Source organism: Taeniopygia guttata, chromosome 2 (genome assembly GCF_048771995.1).
Source record: "Taeniopygia guttata chromosome 2, bTaeGut7.mat, whole genome shotgun sequence".
Classification (NCBI taxonomy): Eukaryota; Metazoa; Chordata; class Aves; order Passeriformes; family Estrildidae; genus Taeniopygia; species Taeniopygia guttata.
In genome coordinates, this window is record NC_133026.1 from 48,722,839 (window position 1) to 48,743,812 (window position 20,974).

Consider the following 20,974-nt stretch of genomic DNA (forward strand, 5'->3'; position numbering starts at 1 on the left):
TGTTGCTCTGTAAGTACAACAGCTATTCGATTTAAGCTGGAGCTTCTATTAAGTTATTTGAATGTTGTGTAAGGATGACAGTATCACAAGCACTGCTGATAACAGGGCAGAGGGAGGCCCTGTGTCACACAGTTATCTTGGATGCAGAGCCATTCACTTTTGGCACATTCAGAGGAAGACAGACACAGAAAAGTTAAAGCAGAGCAGTGGGAAACAATCCTTGTGGCTCTTTCTTCTTTGTTTCCAAAAGTTAGTCTTGTACTTGCATGCACAAGTACAAGTCTGCAAATATTGTCGTGGTACACATCTCCCTCTCTGCCCTTACACAGCATATTACCAGCTAAGACTGAGGATTCAAATGAATCCAAACCCTGAAATTTAGGAGTTTACAAAACAGAATGAATGTTAGAGCTAAGAAGTAACCTTATGTGTCCCCTAACCTACAGACTGCTGAGCAGGCACTGCTGATGCTAAAATGTTTATTAACATGCTCTGCCAGGATATCAAGTAGGTATCCTCTCTATTCCTGAGGTCACATTCTTTTTGACTGTGCTGTCAGACAACAAGATTAGCTGAAAAGCCTGTAGGTATCATGTCTGAATTCATAGGCTCAAATATCTTACAGATGATGATTTCAAGAGCAGGTGGTCAGCTCATTAAATCCTGATTCACGTCAGCAGACCCTCTCCTTCTTTGAGATGTTTCTGCCCCTTCCCTCCTCTCCAGCTCCCTGGGCTGGGGATAAGTGTGCCTACCCCTTTGAAAGCATACCAAATGCACTCTTCAATGTGTTTGGTGCAGTCTCTTAGCACAAAAATCTGCAGCTGTTCCAGAGATGATAAAGCAGGCTTAGGGCAGAGATTAGCCAGATCTGAAACTGTTGTCATCTTAATATACAGGACCTTAATCATCTACATGCAATCCCAAAGGACTAGAGGTGGAAGAGTTAAAAAATTTAAAAAGCAGGGAATAAGTGGCATAAAAAACCCCAGTATTTTCTCTTTCATTTTTTAATTTGATGTTTTTCCCAAAGTGTTTGGAATTGCCCATGATAACTGATGGTGATCTATGAATAAGACTGTGCTGAAATTACAATGGTTGGCCCTTTTAGATAGAAATTAACAGCAAATTGTCATTACAGAGCCCTCTGTGACAGAACTTTGTGTAAGTGGCCAAAACCACAGGATACATTTCATAATGATTCCAGCCATTAGATGAAAATGGTTTTGGCATTGAAAACATGAACAAATAAAAAAATAGTAACTGATTCTTAATTTTTTTGTTCATTTTGGTTGGTTGGTTTTGGTTTTGTTTCTTCCCTTCTTGTCCCCCCCACAGTGAGGTAGCATTTTATTTATGGGGCTGAGCTTCCAATTCTTTTTAACATAGTCTGCTTTAAATTCAAGTTTGAAAGTAACCCACAACACTATTTCTTTTCTAAGTCTGCAAAACTTTATCTCTCACCTCTTCTTCCAGTCCTGAGCAAATGAAAGTAGCACAGAGAAAGTTTGTTTCCTTCCTGATTCCCTATAGGGTCACCTAGTTCTTGCCAACAGTTCATTGTTTAAAAAGGCTTTGCTCCCTCTGCTGGCTATTCTGTCCTGATATAGCATCAAAATTAGGAGTGTCTGTGATATCAGTGACAAAGTTTCAATGAAACAAACAAACAAAAAAAAAATACAAAATCCACAGTCATCCTCTACATAGCCTCCGAGTAAATCAAATTTGCACTTAAATAATCGGTCAGAATAACTTTATTCTCATTAACTTTGCTGAATATGCCTTTGTCTCTAAAAAGATGTAGCAGCAATATTACTTCATATTTAAAATTCACTCTGTTTCTTCACTTTGCTTTTGATATTTACGCCTGAAAACGAGTCCTGGGCATGAACAGTTGGAACACCTGCATGTACTTGTCCAGAGGATGTATTGAGCACAGCTGGATGTGGGCTGTGGTAAGTATCAAGGACCCACCACAGGGCCCAGCTTCTCTTTCAACTGTTTCACAACAAAATAAACCTAGAGAATATTTCTCTGCTTATGGCAAGAATCATAGTTGCTCGACGAACTAAAGTTTGGAGGGAGAATTTGGCCGGCAGTAATGAACAGGATTTGCAACAAAGACTTTATTCAGATGTAAGTAATTGCAGTAGCATCCCATGGAAAAAATAATAACAGGAGAATTGTTCATAAATGTTCTGCTACAAGGTGCAACTGTGTTGATTTTTTTTTTTTCCCAAAACCATATCAAACTTTTTATTATGTCATGATATGTGCATGAATGTTTTTATCTTGGTTTTGGGCAGTTTCACCTGGCATCTCAAATTTTTGAACCTACTAGTTATTCCTCTTATTCATGAAGATAATAAGAACCTACATCCAGTAACAACATTTTTAGTCTGAAGCCAGTGTGACTTTGGAACCTGCTTACATGTTCCCAAATGAATCCACACCCCTTCAACCATTGAAGTTGCACTAGGGCTTGTGTCAGAAATCATATCAGTTTCTGAAGGATGTGGAGTGGGGGGAGTAAGGCAGAAAGAGAAGAAGGCCCCAAAGCAAAACATTTCATTGCCTTCCAGAGGCAAATTCATCTACATAGGACTCAGCACAATATAGATTAAGTCTTGACAACTTTCTATTCTGGACAGGGTTAAAAAAACTCTTTTTCTACTAGGACACAAAGTATTAATAGAGTTCCTCTTCATCTGACAACCACTGCTAGAAGGAACTGTCAGCACCAGTTCGACATCACAGATATATGTTTCTGAATCTAGAATAATCATCACTGTTCAAGCACCACTAGTCTTCCTTCCTCCACATTTTGGTAAATGGGCAGGTTGAAAATACACTTGGCTTTTGTCCACAGATCCATCTATTTTACTGGCAAGAGGGTGAAGTACAAACAAAAAACAATAGGGCCTTAAATGTATTTTCAAAAACTCTAACCATTAACAAAACAACAAAAAGTGCATGCTCACTTTGAAAAAGAAAAAGATGGTCCAGCAAGATTTTCTCCAGAGCACTGACAAGAGTTGAGTTCCTCTTGACTGCCCATATATCACAGCAAAGTCATGGGATATTTCAGCTGAAGATTAAAACAACCCCAGTAACTTCTCCTAGGCTTCCCTCAGACCTCTCCCCTCACTGAGGGAAGCCAAACTGGATGCCTCAGCACACTGTAAAACTTTTGCTGGAGCTACAGTGTGGGCATGCTTGAGCCCCACTCCAGCACAGGGGGAAAAACAAAGCAAAATACTTCAGGCTGTTACCTCCTGAGCAGCTCATTCCTTTGTGTGTGTTGTGGTTTGCCACACTGCTGACAAACAGTGAAGCTGGTCTGGCCACAGGCCCTGTGCTCTGCCATCTTGCAGTCTGTGGAGCACATGCCTAACACCAAAGCTCTACTTCAGGTGGTTTTAAACAAAGGATGTATGCATATACATACATATACGTGTATGTATATATATGCATACACACACATATAACTCCTAGAAGATAAATTTTAATGATGTGTATTATAAGACTGGCTGGTCCAGAAAGTTGAACAGAAAATATTGAAATAAATCCCCGAAAAGGCAGAGCCTAGAGTCAATAGCAAAAGATAAATGATGCAGTCACAGGATTACAATAGATCTATTTCTTCTCAGGTACACTTTTTCTCTCATGTGCTACCCACATAATAAACAATTTATATGTGTCACAGCTACATAACCTTGTCCATGGCAAAAGAAAACACTGGCATATAATGTGACAGACTAAATATGAGTCTGAAAAATCCCATATACAACTGAAACAAGATTTTCCCCATGAAAAAGTAGGAAGAATTTTGAAAAGCTTGAGAAATGCGATGACCTAGTTGAGATTTCTCCACAACTGATGATTTAACTCACTCTGTTTCTACAGGAGGTGCACTGAAATCTTTACTGACTCTGTGTCATCAGAGCCCTGCTTTTAAAACACCCTGAAAAAGTTCAGATCATGCTGTGATTTAGCAAGGTCTGTGTTCCTTTCCAACTGTACTAATTCCTGCAGACTGCAGACCAGTGATGTTAGCAAGTCCTTTAGGTATTCCTCATACCTGGATGTCACACCATGTGAAAAGATATGCTATTTAACACACTGTGCATACAAGCACTCCCAAAGATAAAAGCTTTTCCTCCCCTACACTCCTATTTAATTTTAACATTTCTCATGACAAAAGCTATTAGTTCAGCCTGTTGATGATGATAAACAATTCTAACTTGTGACTTTACCACTGAACTGTTTCTGAAGACATTTTTTTTGACACATAGGAAGCCAGCCACTGCTTTCTAACGTGTCTGCACATAAACCCTGAGCAATTTCATTAGCAGTTAAGAGTGTGAGGTTGCGGGACATCAGCAACCATTTACAGATTCACTGGAGGAGTCACACAAGGCCCATGAAATTCAATCTCACAGCAAGGAATATGCATGCACAGAGAACATCCACATTTTGAAATGCATCTCCCTCAAATCAGCACCAAAATCTAAGTCAAATAAAACCATGATCCTGCTCAGAAGTGAATGTAGGAGTTCAGACAGAGATTACCTCCTGTGGATGTAAATGTACTATTAGCTGCATTAGCAACAGAATTTAAGCACATACCCAAGAAGTATTTCTGTGTCAGGGTATTATCTATCCATCCACTTGCCAAGTATGCTGCAGGGCCATTCTCTGAAAGTGTCCACATCCATATTTAACAGACGTTTAAACTGAGCCAAGCCTGTGGGGTCAACATGTACAAACTGACACTATGCCAACTTTTTTTCTTTTTTTATTCTTCTTTTTTTTTTTCTTTTGGTGGAATTACACTGATTCAGAGCAGATGGAGCTGGCGTCCCCTGACTTTAATTGGAGTTTATATTCACTCTTTGAGAGTTTTGGTCATGCCTTTGGCTGAATGTAGTCCACACTGACTAGTGTAGCCCAGTGGAGATAACGTTACTACTGCAGTATTAGCTTTTGTATCCCTTGAATAGTTTTGGTGTTAATACTGCACAGCTTGTCACATTTCTGACTTAAAGGGATACATTAATGGGTTAAAAATCCACATATCTTAATCTAGGCATGCATGAAATCCACTAGAATTTATTAAAATGCTAAAACTGATGTATTTTTTAAAACATCTTTCAAATAACTGAAGTCTTTCTCATATCCAGTAATCACATATGCTCCCTTACTTTACTCCAAAGACATTTCTGCAGATAAATGCCTGCTAGTTTGCAGGAAGTTCTCCCCTAGCAGGGAGTCAGATGCTTGCTAATAGTGCATCAATCCACTGACTAACACTTGCTCAGTGAAGCAGACATCTGGGTGTAGGTCAATATTTCCTTATTACTTCAGTGTTTGAGCCATGTCAGGACATGCACATGTATGCACACAGGAAATCACTACCAAATTTAAGGGCAATTGTCCAAAAGGCCGAAGAAATGGCTTCTGAACTCCCTTACCTGATCGGCAGGTCAGACTCTGAGTCCTCACTACATCCCTACATGGAAGGGCTGAGTTTAAAACGTGGTGAGGTCAATATCTCATATTCTATGGAACATCTCCAGTTCCCCTAAAAAAAAAAAAAAATATCAGGTTTTTACCATGCTGGACACAGCTGGATCAAATTTTGGATAATGAAAAATGTTCTTCTAGAAGAATTATAATGCTAATCTTTCAGACATTTATTCCAGAAAATTTTTTTAAAAACTGAAAATATCCCTCTAGTCATAAAATTTTCTCCTAATTTAATTTCAAACTTAGCTTTCAGCCATATAATACTGTATATATTTGAACTATTATTTACATTTCTATTTCCTTACTGTTTATTTGAACATTATTTTTAAATTGCAAAAATAATAGTTTGTAATGCACTCAACCAAAATTTACTTTTTACCTGGCTAATGCAGTAAACAGAGGAAAGTTGTTCATTTCACCCACATACAATTTTTATAGTACTTAGAATGATTGTGAAAGGAAAATTAATTCTTTCCAGAAAGCTGGGCTAAGTGTCCACAGAAAGTGCCATATAAGAAAAATCAGTTGCTGCCTCAAAGAGTTTGTAATAAATTACAGAACAGGTGGAAGAAAAGAAACACTATTCTCTTGGCATTACAGCTGGCTGGAACTAAGCTCAGAATGATTTACTGAGCTGACCAAAGTCACACTGGAAAGTAGTGTTACAGACAAGAACTGAAACCAGTTTTGCTTTTTTCCAGACAAAAATGTTTATCACACACTTTTTATTCTTTATAACTACCAAGACACTTAGGTTTTGAATTTATAAATATGGGAATATTCTCCATTTTGCTCTTAATGGCAAGGAAATAAATAAATAATAAGGAAAGAAAGCTTGCAGCTGGTCACGGCTTCCATCTCAGTCCTGAGCGAGACTTTCTGATTAGGTATGATGTCCTAGAATATTCAGCAACTGCAGCAACATAAGGGCTGCTTCTGCAGAAAGCAGCCTTAGCTGTGGCTGGAGTTGATTAAAAATGAAGAGGAGTTGAAGGAGACATTTTATATTCAGTGGTTCCACAGTTTCTGACAAATGTTTGAGTTTCCATGGAAAACTACCAATTGGGAAATTTCTTAGAAAGAATGAAATTTATTTCTGCTTAGCAAAGAATGAGTTATGAAAAGAAACATATGGCACAAGGGGTGAGATTTATATGAACCCTCTGCACAACTATCACCTCAAGAAATAGGAGCAGTTTAATATCAACTAAAGCTGTACAAACACAATTGTTTTTCACTTGCTGCCTGAGTTTGGTTTCAGGTTACCCAAAAGGAAAAAATATTTGGATGAAACATCTAGTGAAAATGAAAGCATTGTTAAGCAAACATCTGCGGTTATGTCAATATTCTCAAATCACCCCATTATGTTTCTGAGTTAGAGATGCACTGCTTTTTTCAAAATAAAAACAATTTTATTTAAAACCAAAGTATAGACGGTTTTTTTATTTCAATGAATCATTCCAATTTTTTTTTCCAGGTGAAAGTTGGGAATCAAAGATTATTTGGGTTCATAAATAGATGAAGTTAACCCAGATTTGTACTTTTCAATAAATAAAACATTTAACAATAAAATGTGCTCCCTTCCTCTGTCTTTCTCATTCCAATCTTTAGCCTGCATGTCTTACATACAGAGTTATGGGAGAAGTTCCTTATGTGAACCATCAGTAGAAAGGGAACAAGATCACAAAACCTTTCCCTTCTGGCTTACAACACAACCAAAAATATGAAGGCATGAGTAGTACTGAACACCCAAATGTACAAATTTATCCATTCAAAGATGAATAAATGGAAACATACTTTGAACATAAATACTTCAAGACATAAATCTGGAACTGGGCTCATCAGCTGGAGGCTTTAAGGAAATGCCCATCATTTACTACAGCTGTGAGAAAATTAACATGGGTTTAGGATGTTTTCATAAAGCAAAATATTTGTAAGGAAAGCATTTCATACAGCAACAGTGTCTGAAATGAGATGTTACTGTCTTTGGGAACACTTGCTTGGGATAGTTATGGTAACAGAAGTAAATTTATACTACAGCAGGTAAAGAAAATGTATAATGCCTGGTTATGGGAACAGCCATGATACAAAAGATGAAACTTCTTATGGGAATAACCATGATACAAAAGATCTAACATAAAGTTACATGAGCTGATTGTCAAATTTATCCAAAGGCTGACATGCTGTATGCTAATTCCTTAATAACATGCTGTAGGGGTAAATATGAAAACAGCAGCAAAGTGTAAACCAAAAGACAAAAACTAGACTATGCTGGAGGTAAATGAATACAGGAAACTTCTAATCATATGGAGAGTGATGAAATTATTAAGAGTCATCAGGAGAAGGGATCAATGCCATTTGAAGATGTGAGTTTTCTAAATTTCTGAAAGGGACTGTTTACAAAATCCCAGCAATGAGAAATTAAATTTATAATTTGAGTCTTTTGTACCTGATGTGCTGATGACTTAAGTGCCTTGGAGGAGATTCAATCATATTTTGTTTACATCACTTTTACGAGCAATTATGCTTGAACCTTCTACCAATTATGAGGAAAAAGCCCTTCCACAACTAGTTTCTGCTGGTTTTATTTTACTTCCCACTGCAGTACTGGAACATGCCACAGCTAGACAGAAAACACTGGGCTGTGTAAACTGGATTGCCAAGCCCACAAAATTTTTTTAGGAAAAGACTTGCATTCATAAGCTTAGGAAACAGTCAGAAATCAGTTTATGTAAGAATTTTCCCTGAAGTCAGATTATTTGGATCAATTATCAACACCCCTAGTAGAGGCAGTTGGAAATAGATAGACTTTGATTTCTCTTCCAACTCAAACCATTCCAGGATTCTAAAAATAAGGACTGTTTTCCTGTCCATTGGTTTCCTGTCCATTGGTTTCCTCAGTTTCCTAAAATCATCTGAGAATTTTACCCGGTAGATTTTTTATGTAGATTATAGCCCTTGACCACAGCCATGATCTCTTCTGCAGCATAGCCCATTTGTGGAATTAGTTTGAGAGCTAGGAAGCATTTACCATCCACAGTGAGTACAGGATGATTCCTCCTTGATCCCTCTGTAAGCCTTGATTTTCCTATCCTGTGTTCCCTCCACTCTCCAACTCACCATTTTCCTGAAGTTTTTTTTTGGGTTTTTGTTTTTTTTTTCCCTAGGTAAAGCAGTATATAGAGAGTATTTTTACCTGATTAAAGCAACTTACATAGACTATACATGATAATTTAGATGTGGACATTTTTCATTACTATGATAATATATTTTTCTAGTGGTCCTAACACTGTAGAAATGGCAAAACTACTTTCTGAGTGAGTTGTTCATGGGTTTTCTTTTCTTTAGGTGAGAAATCTTATGGCAACAAAAACTTAACATGAGGGCTATTTCACTCCTCTGATCTCCTGCAGAATTTTTGCTGAATTTGCAGTTCTATAACTCAAGATACATTTTTCACTCCTATGACAGGTGGCTACACACAGGTGTGCTGGGATTGTGGAGCAGTCTATCAGCCTGTCAGCTTCTGCAGCCGTCCCACTAATAGACTGCCAGGTCTCCTTTGTTATCCTGGAAACCTATCCTTTTATTTTCCTTTTTTTTTCCCCACTATTTTTTTTTTTTTTTGAGGGACTGTACTCCTATTGTGAATAAACCTGTTGAAATTCAAGTATCATTATTAATTCTGCAGCAAATCTGTATGGGCAGTCTAGTGTGCCTTAAAATATCTGTGCTTCCTCATAAAATACCCCACAACTCCTGCCTGAATGTATGTGATGCTCCACACATGCTCAAAACCCCAAGAACATCTCGCCTTGCTTAGTAAAATTAATTTTGTCATTGCAGTTTTGGTCAATAAAGGTTCTTCATTTCTATGGAATTTTAAAGGTATTATGCAGAGACAACACCCTGGTTTTCTAAAGGAAATCACTAGAACAAAAGAAAATATTAAAAGAGCAAAAAGCTTCTATATTTTTGTGCTGCTCTCTGGAGATATGCTTTTGCAGACAGAAAACCTGCATAGGTAAATTCAGTATATTACCTTAGCCTGGATTATTTTGACTTGCTGCATCCACGTCAATGACTTGATAAAAACACATGTTGTATTCCAGGGCAGCCTAAAAAACTTAGGCCTGAGCTGACAATAAACAGCATAATATGAAAGCAGAGATGTGCCCTCAGCTAAGTCTCTGATCCAGAATTCCTAAAATAGTTTACTGTTTAAAACGCTGAAAAGTGAAAGTATGATTAATCTAAAAATTACTGTAACCCCAACTGAGCTTGTTTATCTTTTGCCCCTCTGACACAGTAAGACTGAAGTTACTCTCATAGTTTAGCTTATAAGCCAAGTCCATGGCATTAGTTTGACAGTCAGTAGCTCTGTTAGAGTTAACACCGTGCTCCAATACCACTGCAAGGGAAAAAAAACAGCAAGTGCTCAGAGCAAAAAAAACCAAAGCCGATTAGCTCCATGGAGACTTGTTTCTACATCAGACTGCATGGCTTATTGCTTCTGAAAAAGACTGCAGTGTCAGGCATGCCGGGCTGGTGACACTGAAATTACACAGACACACACACAAAAATCAATTTGTGAGCAAAACCGGCTGAAGACTGTGTGTGAAATATGCCCAAAGCATGTGGAGGGAAGTGGAGGGGGGCATTTACATCGTTATGTACTCAACTCTTGTCTCAAATCTTTGCAATGCTGAGAGAGGTGGGCACTTTTTAGCATCTCTGATCACTGTATTCAAGCAGCTTCCTCTTAAGGTCCTGACTTTATAAACTTTCCCTATTCAGCAGACACTTGAGCATCTCTTTCAACCTGTTCAAGTGGCACATAAGCAGGTTCTAAAGTGCTTTGATGAATAGCATGGATCAAAGTATGTGCTTAAATGTTTTGCTAAACAATTAAAAATTGGCTTGAGAGCTGGCATAAAGGCACTCATTGAAAATTACCAAGCTTTATGAAAATTAAATGAAGCAATTAAGCTTAGCTTTCTTATCCATTCTTCTAGAAAGCCCTATCAAGTCCAGCACACAAATTCTGGTTGTTGAAAGTGTCAGGATCAGTAAGTCTAGGGTTAGTTAAAACAAAGCCTTTTTATAGAAAGGCCTTGATATGGACAAGGTGCTTTGTATACCTCTTAGCTCAAGGTAAATCCTGGAGGAAGGCCTTAGAGAAACAGCTTAGCAACATAAAATAAAAAATATTTATACCTTCATCTTCCTTAGGCTTGCATCTTGCAATAGGCAACTACAGCTACAAAAATTACAAGCTCTTGTTGAGGCAAGGCTGATATCCCTACTTTCATTGCACTCATTCCCTTATGCACAACTTCTTCAAAGTCTCTGAGAATTTCACTTTCCCTGACCTTTCCTACACTTGTGTTAATCCCCAAACTTTAATCTTTCTAAACTTGAGCAAAACTCGTTTGTCTACACAGGACTTGTTATTCAGACAGTAAAGCTAAAACCAAAAAAGGATGAATTGGGAAAGTCTACAGGGAGAGGAGACAAGTCTGTTCCCCATACAAGGGCCTGCTAAGTATTACATTGCTTAAAAAGACCTGCAGAAACATTTGAATTCCAGAAAAATGTTGCTAGCTGAACTGAGTTTATTTTAATTTGTGAAAAGCTGAGTTCATCTTGTGAATCTTATTTCAGTGTGTTTTGCTCAGTTGTCCTTTACCATCAGCACTAAGCCCCAGAAAAGTTTGTGTTTTCCTGTGTAAAACCACATCAAAATCACATGGTAAGAGAGTCCTTCATACTGAAAAAGGAAAACCATACGTGGAGGAGAAAAACACTAAGAAAGTGTTAAGGAATAATTATGGTATCCCTCGAGATGAATTAAAACCACATTTGTATACTTGAACATAAAAGAAAAATGTAATAAACCATGCATTGGGCAGAGTCCTACCACACTATGCAGTTCAAATGTGGAGCCTGAAAAGATGTGCCACAAGCAGATTCCTTATATACTCTTGCACTAGCACCATCCTGAGAGCTATTGCACTGGGCACCTCCTCCCAGCCCTGGCTTTACTGCCCAAAGGTGGCCCCTGAGCACTTACAATCCACAATGGCTGCAAGACAATGCTGAAGCTGTTTTTGCTCCCACCACCAAGGGAAATTTTCCACTCTTGCAAGGAATCTGTTCTGCCTCTGGTATTCCTTTCAGCCAGTTTAACCCCTTCATGTAGTTGGGTCTTCTTGCCCTGTGTGCCAGATCATTCCTCAGCCAAGTTACCACTGTCAATTTTAATCTCCCCTTCATTAGAAATCGATGCCAGCAGACAAGACTTACCTAAAATTGTACACCCAATTAGAGGCAAGATTAAGAGTAATACCAAGATCTCATCACTGCTAGAATGTCATCTACTAGACTAAGATCTAATGACCTCAGGACAGCTCTTACTTGGAAAGTACATGCACCTTGTTAAGACAGTTATTCATTGTAAAACTATTTAAAGAAGATGGAGAAAAAGAGTACATGGAAATATGGAGAAATGGAAGTTACGAATAGAGCAGCATAGGAAAGTCAAGAAAAAGTTTCATCATCATATAGGATGACACACGAAAGCAGAGGATAAAATCAAGGCTAGAATATGCTGGTCTAAGATATCAAAAAGACATTCAGAGCAAATTTAATGCTCTGAAGTCTATGGAGTTCACATAAAATGTCCTCTACAGCTGAGGCTTAAAAAATCACAATCTCTTTAAAGTGAGAGGGTATAGATAAAATGACTGCTGCTGGGCTCCTGAAATTCAACTTTCAGAGCCGTGCAGTCTTGTAATATACATAACTAAAATTTACCTTTTTAACCTGTCTGGAGTCAGATATCTGATTGCTTTTACCAACAGGGAGTCTGACCTCTTGAAGCAATGCACATCCATATCTGCCAACCCACACCCATGAGGCGATGAACTGAACCCCTCAAACTTGTTTCTTCCTCTGTCTCTCTTTTTATTTTTAACAAAATGCTCCTGTAGACACTAAATATTTAATTTTCAGAATTAAAAAAGGGCTTTGGGTTTTGTAGATGGCCTCAATCTAGTTATAGTATCAGCAGTTTTTCCCTCTAGGGAGTAATTAAGGAAAAGCTCTGGCCACAATACTAAACTGTGATAATGACAGAATTTAAAATCATTTTCATACCACATGCTGCATTGCAGTGCATTTTCATATGCTCTGCCTTCAACGAAGGTGTCAAGCTTATAAAGTCTCCTGGGCAAAAGGATGACCAGAGTCCCAATGCCTGGAAGGAAGCTCAGGGGAAAGACACACATTGCCATACTATATGTGATAAGGTCTCCACATTATGAAGTTGGCAGGCAGGAAGTAAGAAGGCCCTGGAGATTACTATATTTATCGCTGTCACACAGCTAGCACATGAGATTGGTGATGTTTTGTTGGAGATTCACCTGGGCTATAAATTATTTGTTAATAGTGGGCATTTAGCACACAGCTACTGCACTCACCCTAAAGCTGGTGAATAGTTATAGCGCAGCAAATTTCCATGGTCCACACTTTGCAACACATTATAGCTGAGACTATCCCCTCACTCTAGTGCTATATGGAGAAAAAAAATAGCATTATAGCCACATTACTTAGTAGGTCACTGTTAACTTGGGTGCAGCATTGCCTTGACAGTTACATTGAGTCTAATTCCAGCTCTGCCTTTTTCAGCACAAATGAAAGGACCCTTAGGGGAAGGTCATTTGCCAGACATCCCATCTTGGGCTGGGAAACAAAACTATTCACAAGAAAAATGGGGGCACCAAGAGCAGCCTCCACATAATATTTATATCTGAAATTGATACAACTTAATACTCAGAAAAAAAAAAAAAAAGAAAAAAACAAAACCAACAAACCAATCACACTGAAAACAATAAAAACAAAACCAAAAAACATTTTAAAAAAATCCCAACCAAGCAACCAGCTTCTCAAAGGCAGCAAATAGCTTTCTATAATTCATTCAAGTTTTGTCTCTTATTTTGACCACCTTCAAGTTCACTAAAATCAGACCCAGCTGTGTAAGGTGGTAGATGAACAAATATTTATCACATACAGAGCTGGTAATCATACTTGTGAGATCTCCCTAGAGGAGGTAATAGAATAAGAGCAGGGAAGGAGGCTGATAAGAGAACTGGGAGTCAGAAACATGGTTAGTGTGGTACATGGAAGTAGCAAAGAAGGGAACATCTTACAAGAGGAAGGAGTGGAGAGAAATGGGAGCAGGAACTTGGTGAAGGGCATGGGGAGCAACACATGGATTGTCAGAAGCGAAACCTTCAGGCTCATAGGAGCAAGGCAAGGTTGAAAAGAAAGTATTTGGCAGTAAAAAGCACCCACTGAAGAGCTGTATACAGCTAGGCCAAAAGGATGCACCAGAGGAAGTGTGACCAGCAGGTCAAAGGTGATTTTCACCTTCTACTTCACTTTCATGAGACCCCACCTGGAGTGCTGCATTCAGCTCTGGGGGCCCCAATATAAGACAAGCATAGACCCATTGAAGCAAGTCCAGATGAACCCACAAAGATGGTTTCTTCTGTAGAAACAGGCTGAGAGAGCTGGGGTTGCTCAGCCTGGAGAAGAAAACAGGAAGCACATTCCAGTACAAAACGGGCCTACAAGAAGGCTGAAGAGGGACTTTTAACAAGGATGTACAGTAGCAGAACAAGGGGAATGGCTTTAAACTGAAAGAGGGTGAACTTAGAGAAAACATTAGGAATAAATTCTTTCCTGAAAGGGTGGTAAAGCATTGGAAGAGGTTTCCTAGAGTAGTTGCGCATGCCCCATCCCTAGAAGCATTCAAGGTCAGACTGGATGGAGTTTTGAGCACCTTCCTCACTGTTCTAGTGAGGAAGAAGTTGTTCCTGCCCAGAGCAAGGGTTTGGAACTAGATGATATTGAAGGTTCCTTCCAATGCAAATCATCTATATCAAAGAATAAAAAGAACTCAGACAACCCAGAAGCACAAGGGATTGTAGAGGTGTTATCATGAGGAAATGAGCAAAAGGACACATGACACATTCTTCCTCAACCAGATCAGAGTAAAAGAGTCCTGAAGCTCACCACTCCAAGTCACCCACAGATCTCCACAACATAGAAAATGTTTCATTCCCCTTTTGGGTACCTGTTCAAACACGGAACAAAGATCTGACACTGCACCACCTTTGTTCTGGTACCAGGCTTTGGAGCCATCAGCCTGAAGAGCCTATTTCTCTTGATGGTTTTTAAAACTGTCTTGTGTGATGGTAAAGTACAAAAAAAAAAAATGAGGGAAGAGAAGAGATTGCTGTTCTAAGCAGCTTAAAACCACCTCTTAAATAAGAACTCTACTAAAATAGCATTATTGAGGTTAAAAAATTAATTCCTCATAACTTAGAAAATCCTACATTTTGGTAATTTCCAATTCTGAAATGTTCCAATTTTGAATTCTTGTTTTGATGAATCATTATGGTAGCACTATCTGTGTATGGTAACTGTGCATGTTGCTCCTGTGAATTCATATTTCATCCTACTTTCCACCTCCTAGGGTAGGAAGAAACATGGGGGTGGGGTAGGTCATGGGAGGGGGGAACAAAACAGCAAAATTTCGAAGAATAATGTTGATGTGTATGTATCCCAAAAGTAGGCAGTTTTGAACATATCAATTTTAAAGTGGAAGATTATTCATTCAGTTGTAGAGGCTTGGAATGTTTACTTCCAGGACAAACCTAGAAAGATACTGAAAATTTTTCACCTTGGCTAAAACTTAAATCTCACTAATTCTTTGAGGTTCCTCTATTTTATCTCAAATCTTTCATCTATTCATCTCTAAACACAGCAAACACAGCAAAACCTGTCACAAAGGCTTGAAAACTTATTTCCTTTGGGTTTTTGTTTGCTTAACATAGACTGTCAAGGAATCAATACCTATTCTCATATGCACACAAAGACAAGTAATCTTAAGCATGCATATGAATAAAAGACAAGCAATAGATTTTATGCAATTGGGACACTGCATAATCTAAGTTTGTAAACCCCTTCAAAGACCTCTATAGAACTAATTAAAAAGGTAGAAAAATATCTATCTCAATTAGGACCATACTTGCATATGTAATGCTATTGTGCAAATATGGTGACAAGGTAAATATTAAACACTGTGTGAAACCAATATATTGGGAAGGAAATAAAATGTCTTAAGTGCAATGCTTCAGGAAAGGGCTGGACACACAGGACTGACAAAGTGGTTGGCAATTTTTTTTTTTAATCCTCTATTTTTTTCTGTTATTCAGAAGGATAGATTAAAATTCCCAGTAGCATTCTTAAGACATTGCACTGATTAGAAGAATTCTGATAATATAGTCAGGAAGTGGAAACAACAGTAAGTGATTTGTTGCTACCCCTAAATGAGAGATCAAATTTCAATAACTACATTTCAAATACTTGCAATCAGCATTACAGCAAAAGACTTCAAACACACAGCCTCAAACAAAACCAAAAAAAAAAAAAAGCACTTCTATAAGTGTAAAGATTACATTCATTGAGCATATATTTGCATGCTATTATTCACCAAGACCTACCTTATTTAGTAGAAATTATTCCTTTGTATCTTCTCTATAAATTTTGCTTTCAAGCCCAAGTTCCTGCACATTATGACAACTAATATCTTCTTTCTACTCCTGGAAGAGAGACCCATAATTATATCATTAGTACAGGGAGCATAGTTCCATTTTTCTCCAAGAGCAATACTGCATCCATAAGAGAAAAGTTCTGGCCTTACTTCCAGAATCTCAAGAGTGTCTCTGGACAAGAATGACTTCTCACTACACAAATGCAAGAGAAGTAAAGATTATACAGAGATGGCGTGAGCTACACTAAGGTTAGGCTAAACGATTTTCTGCCAACAGGTTAGACAAAGAAACAGAACAAATGGTGAGAATTTTCAGCAATAGACTTTGTTGGCTTAACAGGATTTAGATGTTCTGTACATATAAATTACATACACTTATTCATGCTATGTTACTGGTCAACAACTGCATGAATATTTTCAGCAGAGCTGAGGCCTTCTGCATGTCTTGCTATAATAAATAAATGTGCAGTTTGTGAAATGGTTGGATAAGAAATGAAAAAAACATATAATTATTACTCTCTTGGGGACCAAGAGAAAATTTTGTTTCATTTTGATCTTAACACACAGGCATGACCCATGTGAATCAAAACAAGGGGAAAAGTTTATATGAACTGAAGAACCAAGGAGAGCTGATGTTTTGCATAAGTTTTATAAATTAGCCTCCTTTTTTTGATGTACTCCTTGACAACAAATTGTGGTCTGGGGACAGCTTCTGCAGTGGATCAGTGGTTTGGAATGTGAATGACTCTGGTAACCCGCAGGTCGGCAAAAAGCCTTTGTTCTCTATTAGGAATGTTTTCCTGAGACATTCAGCACATTTCCACAAATAAGTAAATAAAGCTATAATTCGACTGCCTTCACCTTAAACCAAGAAGAGCCACTGATCGGGATAAAAGACATCAGGTTGGCATTTCATGTCATACCCAGATGCAACCAGCCCCTGGAGCGACAGACACCTGAACCAGATGCTGCACAGGCAGCACACAGTGGTAGACCACAATTGTTAATCAAGGAGGAGACAGACAGCTAGAGACAGGAATGAAAGACCTAAGTACACTTAAACATCACCAGCAGAATAAAAGGGGAGTGCAGCAGCCAGTTCTCCTAAATTACCAGTAGCTTCATCATTTTATCTGGAAGCAGTAGGTTCTGCTGCCAGAGTTTTGATGCAACCTGTTTTGTTGTTTAAAAGAGTGAGAAAGTTATACTGAGTTTATTGTAGCATAGCACAGAAAGTTAATTTATGGCAAATGGCCTCAGCAAATGCCTGCAATCAATGGCTTGAGTATGGCTCAATGTATTTTCCCTCCTCACAGGTGAGTCCCAGAGCCTGGGTGAGTATTAGCAAATACTTCATTTAGCAATTACAACATTAAAGCATGTCCTTTTTATTATTCCCTTGCCTCTCCTTTCCTGTAACTCATTAAAAAATAAATAAGTAAAAGCCACCAATACAATTCCACACAAAATTTTCCAAGAGTCCAGACTCTGAATGAAGGTCATCTTTCACATTTGCAAGGTTTCAAAGCAAATGTGCAATCTATAAACCAGAAAAAACAGAAAAACTTACATTCACTGAAGTCTACATCACATAGCATCCTTCTGTTGATATTTCACATGCCTTTCGGGTGCAAACACAGCCATCAAACTAGAAATTAATGGCTTGAACCTTGTTGCTCTTTGGGCCAGGTGAACTTTTTTAGCCTATGTCCTGCTGAAACTCAGTCTTCTAGTCCCTAAAATCCTCAAAACTATCATAACTTGAAATTTAGCTTGAAAGGCCTGTTTTAATTGAATTCATCATAAGAAGTCAAAGCTTTTAATTAAGAAAAAGACAGTTTTTAAAAGTCTAAAAGATCACAAGTGTGTAAGAACCATTTCCACAGACTACATTATCTAGTGTTAGTTTAGAGAAACTGCTTTGAATCGATACTTTGAAACATCCGCTTGAAAGCCATGGTCATTCCTTCTAATTTTTAATATTTAGGAAATATAAGCAAAACCTAGTGCAAGCCAATGCAAGTGATAAGCCTACCAAATTTTTTAAGCACTATGCATAGCTTTATACGATAAGGCCACCCACTCACCAGCTGCAGCTGAACAAGCCATGTGCTAGCAGAGACAAATAGATACACAGTAAGATACAAGTATGTCATCCAGTAATAAACAACTACACCAAAATCTTACATCAAAAATTTCATAAGTTTTAAAACAAAGTTAGAGTGGGAAATTATTTTACCCATCCTCTTCTTGGGATGTAGTGTCACATTGAGCCTTACTTTTGCAGAGAGACTGCCCTCTGAATACAAAACCATTTGTCAGCAGCTGAAGCTTCACAGCATTACTATCTAGGGTTTGGCACATCAGTAAGATACTGAAAACTGAGGCATCAGAGGCACTGGGAAACAGCAGGAATACTGATTATGGCACAGCTGCATATGGAAAAAGGATAAGAATTCTAGCCCATGGAGAATTTTATGGAAACTGTATTCTGCTGGACCAACCTTTTATTAATGATGTAGCCACAGGGGCTCATTAGGCATCTGCAAACTACAAGGATTTTATATATAGCCCAAACAGGTAACAGTAAATTGTAGCATTTACCTTTGTATTGGGAAACTGGAACTAATTGCACAAGTCACTGAAAACTCAGGCTGCCAACCCATTCTTTGACCTCTGTTCCTCTGACCACAGCCATGAATAAGCCTTGCCTCTTTCTCTGGCAACTTTCCATTCAGCCTAAGTGCCATACATTACATAAAACTAAAATTCAGCATCTCCAGAATGCAGAAACCAGAAGTGAGGCTTTTAGATTTTAACCATAGTTTGCAATATTTTACAGAATCTACTCAATTTCTGACAGTAACTGGCTGCAATTGTCATTGCTAAGTTGAAGCCGACTCATAAATCAGCTGAATAAGGGAATTATTAACAAAACAGTAATGAAAATATGATGGCATGTTACTGGCAAAGGAACATGGAGAATTTCATAGTAGGTCATAATGGAAACATTATTCAGTGGGAATTCTTCACAGCTTAGGAGGCCTGTCCCATTAAGGGATCCATGATTTATTTCAGATTTTGATTGTCTTCTAACCTATGACTTTTGTTCTGTCATATCAAGCATGCTGTCTGATAACAGAGAGGACTCAGAAGAGTTAATTGAACAGCCAAGTGATAAAGACTAATAAATCCCTGGATTTCTATCTGGTGAGTACATTTTAATAGGTAAGGGGAAGTAAGTAAAAGCCAGGCAGGGTGACTCATCAGTTCTAGCAATGTAAGAAAATTAGATTTTAAGTGGAAAAAGATGTTTCCTAGGAAACTGCATGATCTGCTTGTGGAACATCAAACAAGAGCAATTTCCTAACAACAGTCATGGCTAAATTGATCTACTGCACCTCAAACAGCTCTATCAGTGAGAGAGAGATTGAGTCTCTTTTACATTTTCTTAGTTACCATCATCAATTTGTCTATTATTTGACTCCTTCAGCTGTTACCTTTCTGACCCTCCACAAGTACAAGTATGATTTTGCCATTATCTAATTGGAAAGCACATTTTGCTTTCCTTCATCTTTTCTGTCTTTCTTTTTTTTTGCAGCAAGCTCTAGATTCCACTGCTACAGCCACTGAGCCAGAAAGATGTGAGCATGTATCATGGTATGCAGCAGGCACAAGCTCAAGCAAATGTTCTGTTTAAAACCCTCCACTTTACAGCAATGGAAAGTGAGCTGCAACATTTGCAACCTCCTGGGTTCCCTGCTCTGAGATGTTCAATATGCAGTACATTCAGCCCACCTATACAATTTACACTGACCAAAATCAATGTCTTTCCGTTTACACTGTCTACATTTTAATTCCAATAAATTAAAAGCCTCACGTTTCTGTGAAAGCATATAACACTTTGCATTTGGCACAAAAGAGATCAAGTATTTCAGATGCTAGGGTGGAGAACATTTGTTCTCCTTGATAATTTCCAATGCAGATTGTTCAATATGCATAAGTTATAACTGATGCAAAGCAGAGACTGTTTTCAGAGCATGACCATGGATTTCTGAGCATAAATAAATGTATGTGCTGACTGTGTGCAGTCAGACAGGGAATTCTAGTACCAGGCAGCTCTTTGGCACTCATGCTACACACACAACTCACCTGTGTCCTGTGACACTGAGCAGCAAATGCACATCTGCTCAGCAGAGAAGCTCTCAGAGCACTTGGTTATTTGGACATGCCTCTGTGCATTTAATATATGCATGCACACTGAATCCCAGGTATCACAAAGCAAGCAAACTTACTCTAGGTGCATACATAGACTTGCATTCTATTCTAAAGCCAAGGCATTCAAATTACTCCTAGACAAAATTTCCTGGCAGAAAAGTAAGATATGTCTGAGGAAACCCAAATGCCTGGTAGCTCTAATCCTGGCCACTCTTGAGCTATCACAATGGATGAAGACAATCGCCAATTTTAAGGGCCAAAATTTAAATTTGCTGCCAAATTCAGCAGTAGTGAAACATTTTCAAGTACACTGCACACAGAGCTGCAAATGGAGTTCCACAGAGTTCCAAATCCATTCATGCTTACAAAGTTGTCTACTGTGCAACTTGTGAGGAAATAAGAAACAGAGACCTTATAGGTCTCTTCCACATCAGTGCTGCTCTCATCAAAATGAACTAACAACTACCTACTATAAGCCCATGTAACCAAGGTTTTATTATTACTACCACTACTAATTTGGAGATTATGATGCAGACAGAAATTATGATATCCAGAATTCAGAAAGTCAGTTCTAGCACTTGTAATACCCAAAATAAAGCAGCCTGT

The 20,974-nt window shown here is 38.2% G+C and overlaps 1 protein-coding gene across 1 annotated transcript in view; it reads right to left on the reverse strand.

The window, feature by feature from the left end:
* ARPP21 (cAMP regulated phosphoprotein 21) overlaps positions 1-17,995 on the reverse strand; it is a 372,912-nt gene extending 354,917 nt beyond the window's left edge. The window contains exons 1-3 of the mRNA XM_072925860.1: positions 17,721-17,995; positions 16,101-16,199; positions 5,475-5,584 (exon numbers count right to left, since the gene is read on the reverse strand). The gene's annotated coding sequence lies outside the window, so the exon portion shown is untranslated. The remainder of the gene's footprint in view (positions 1-5,474; positions 5,585-16,100; positions 16,200-17,720) is intronic.
* Between the last annotated feature and the right edge of the window lie 2,979 nt (positions 17,996-20,974).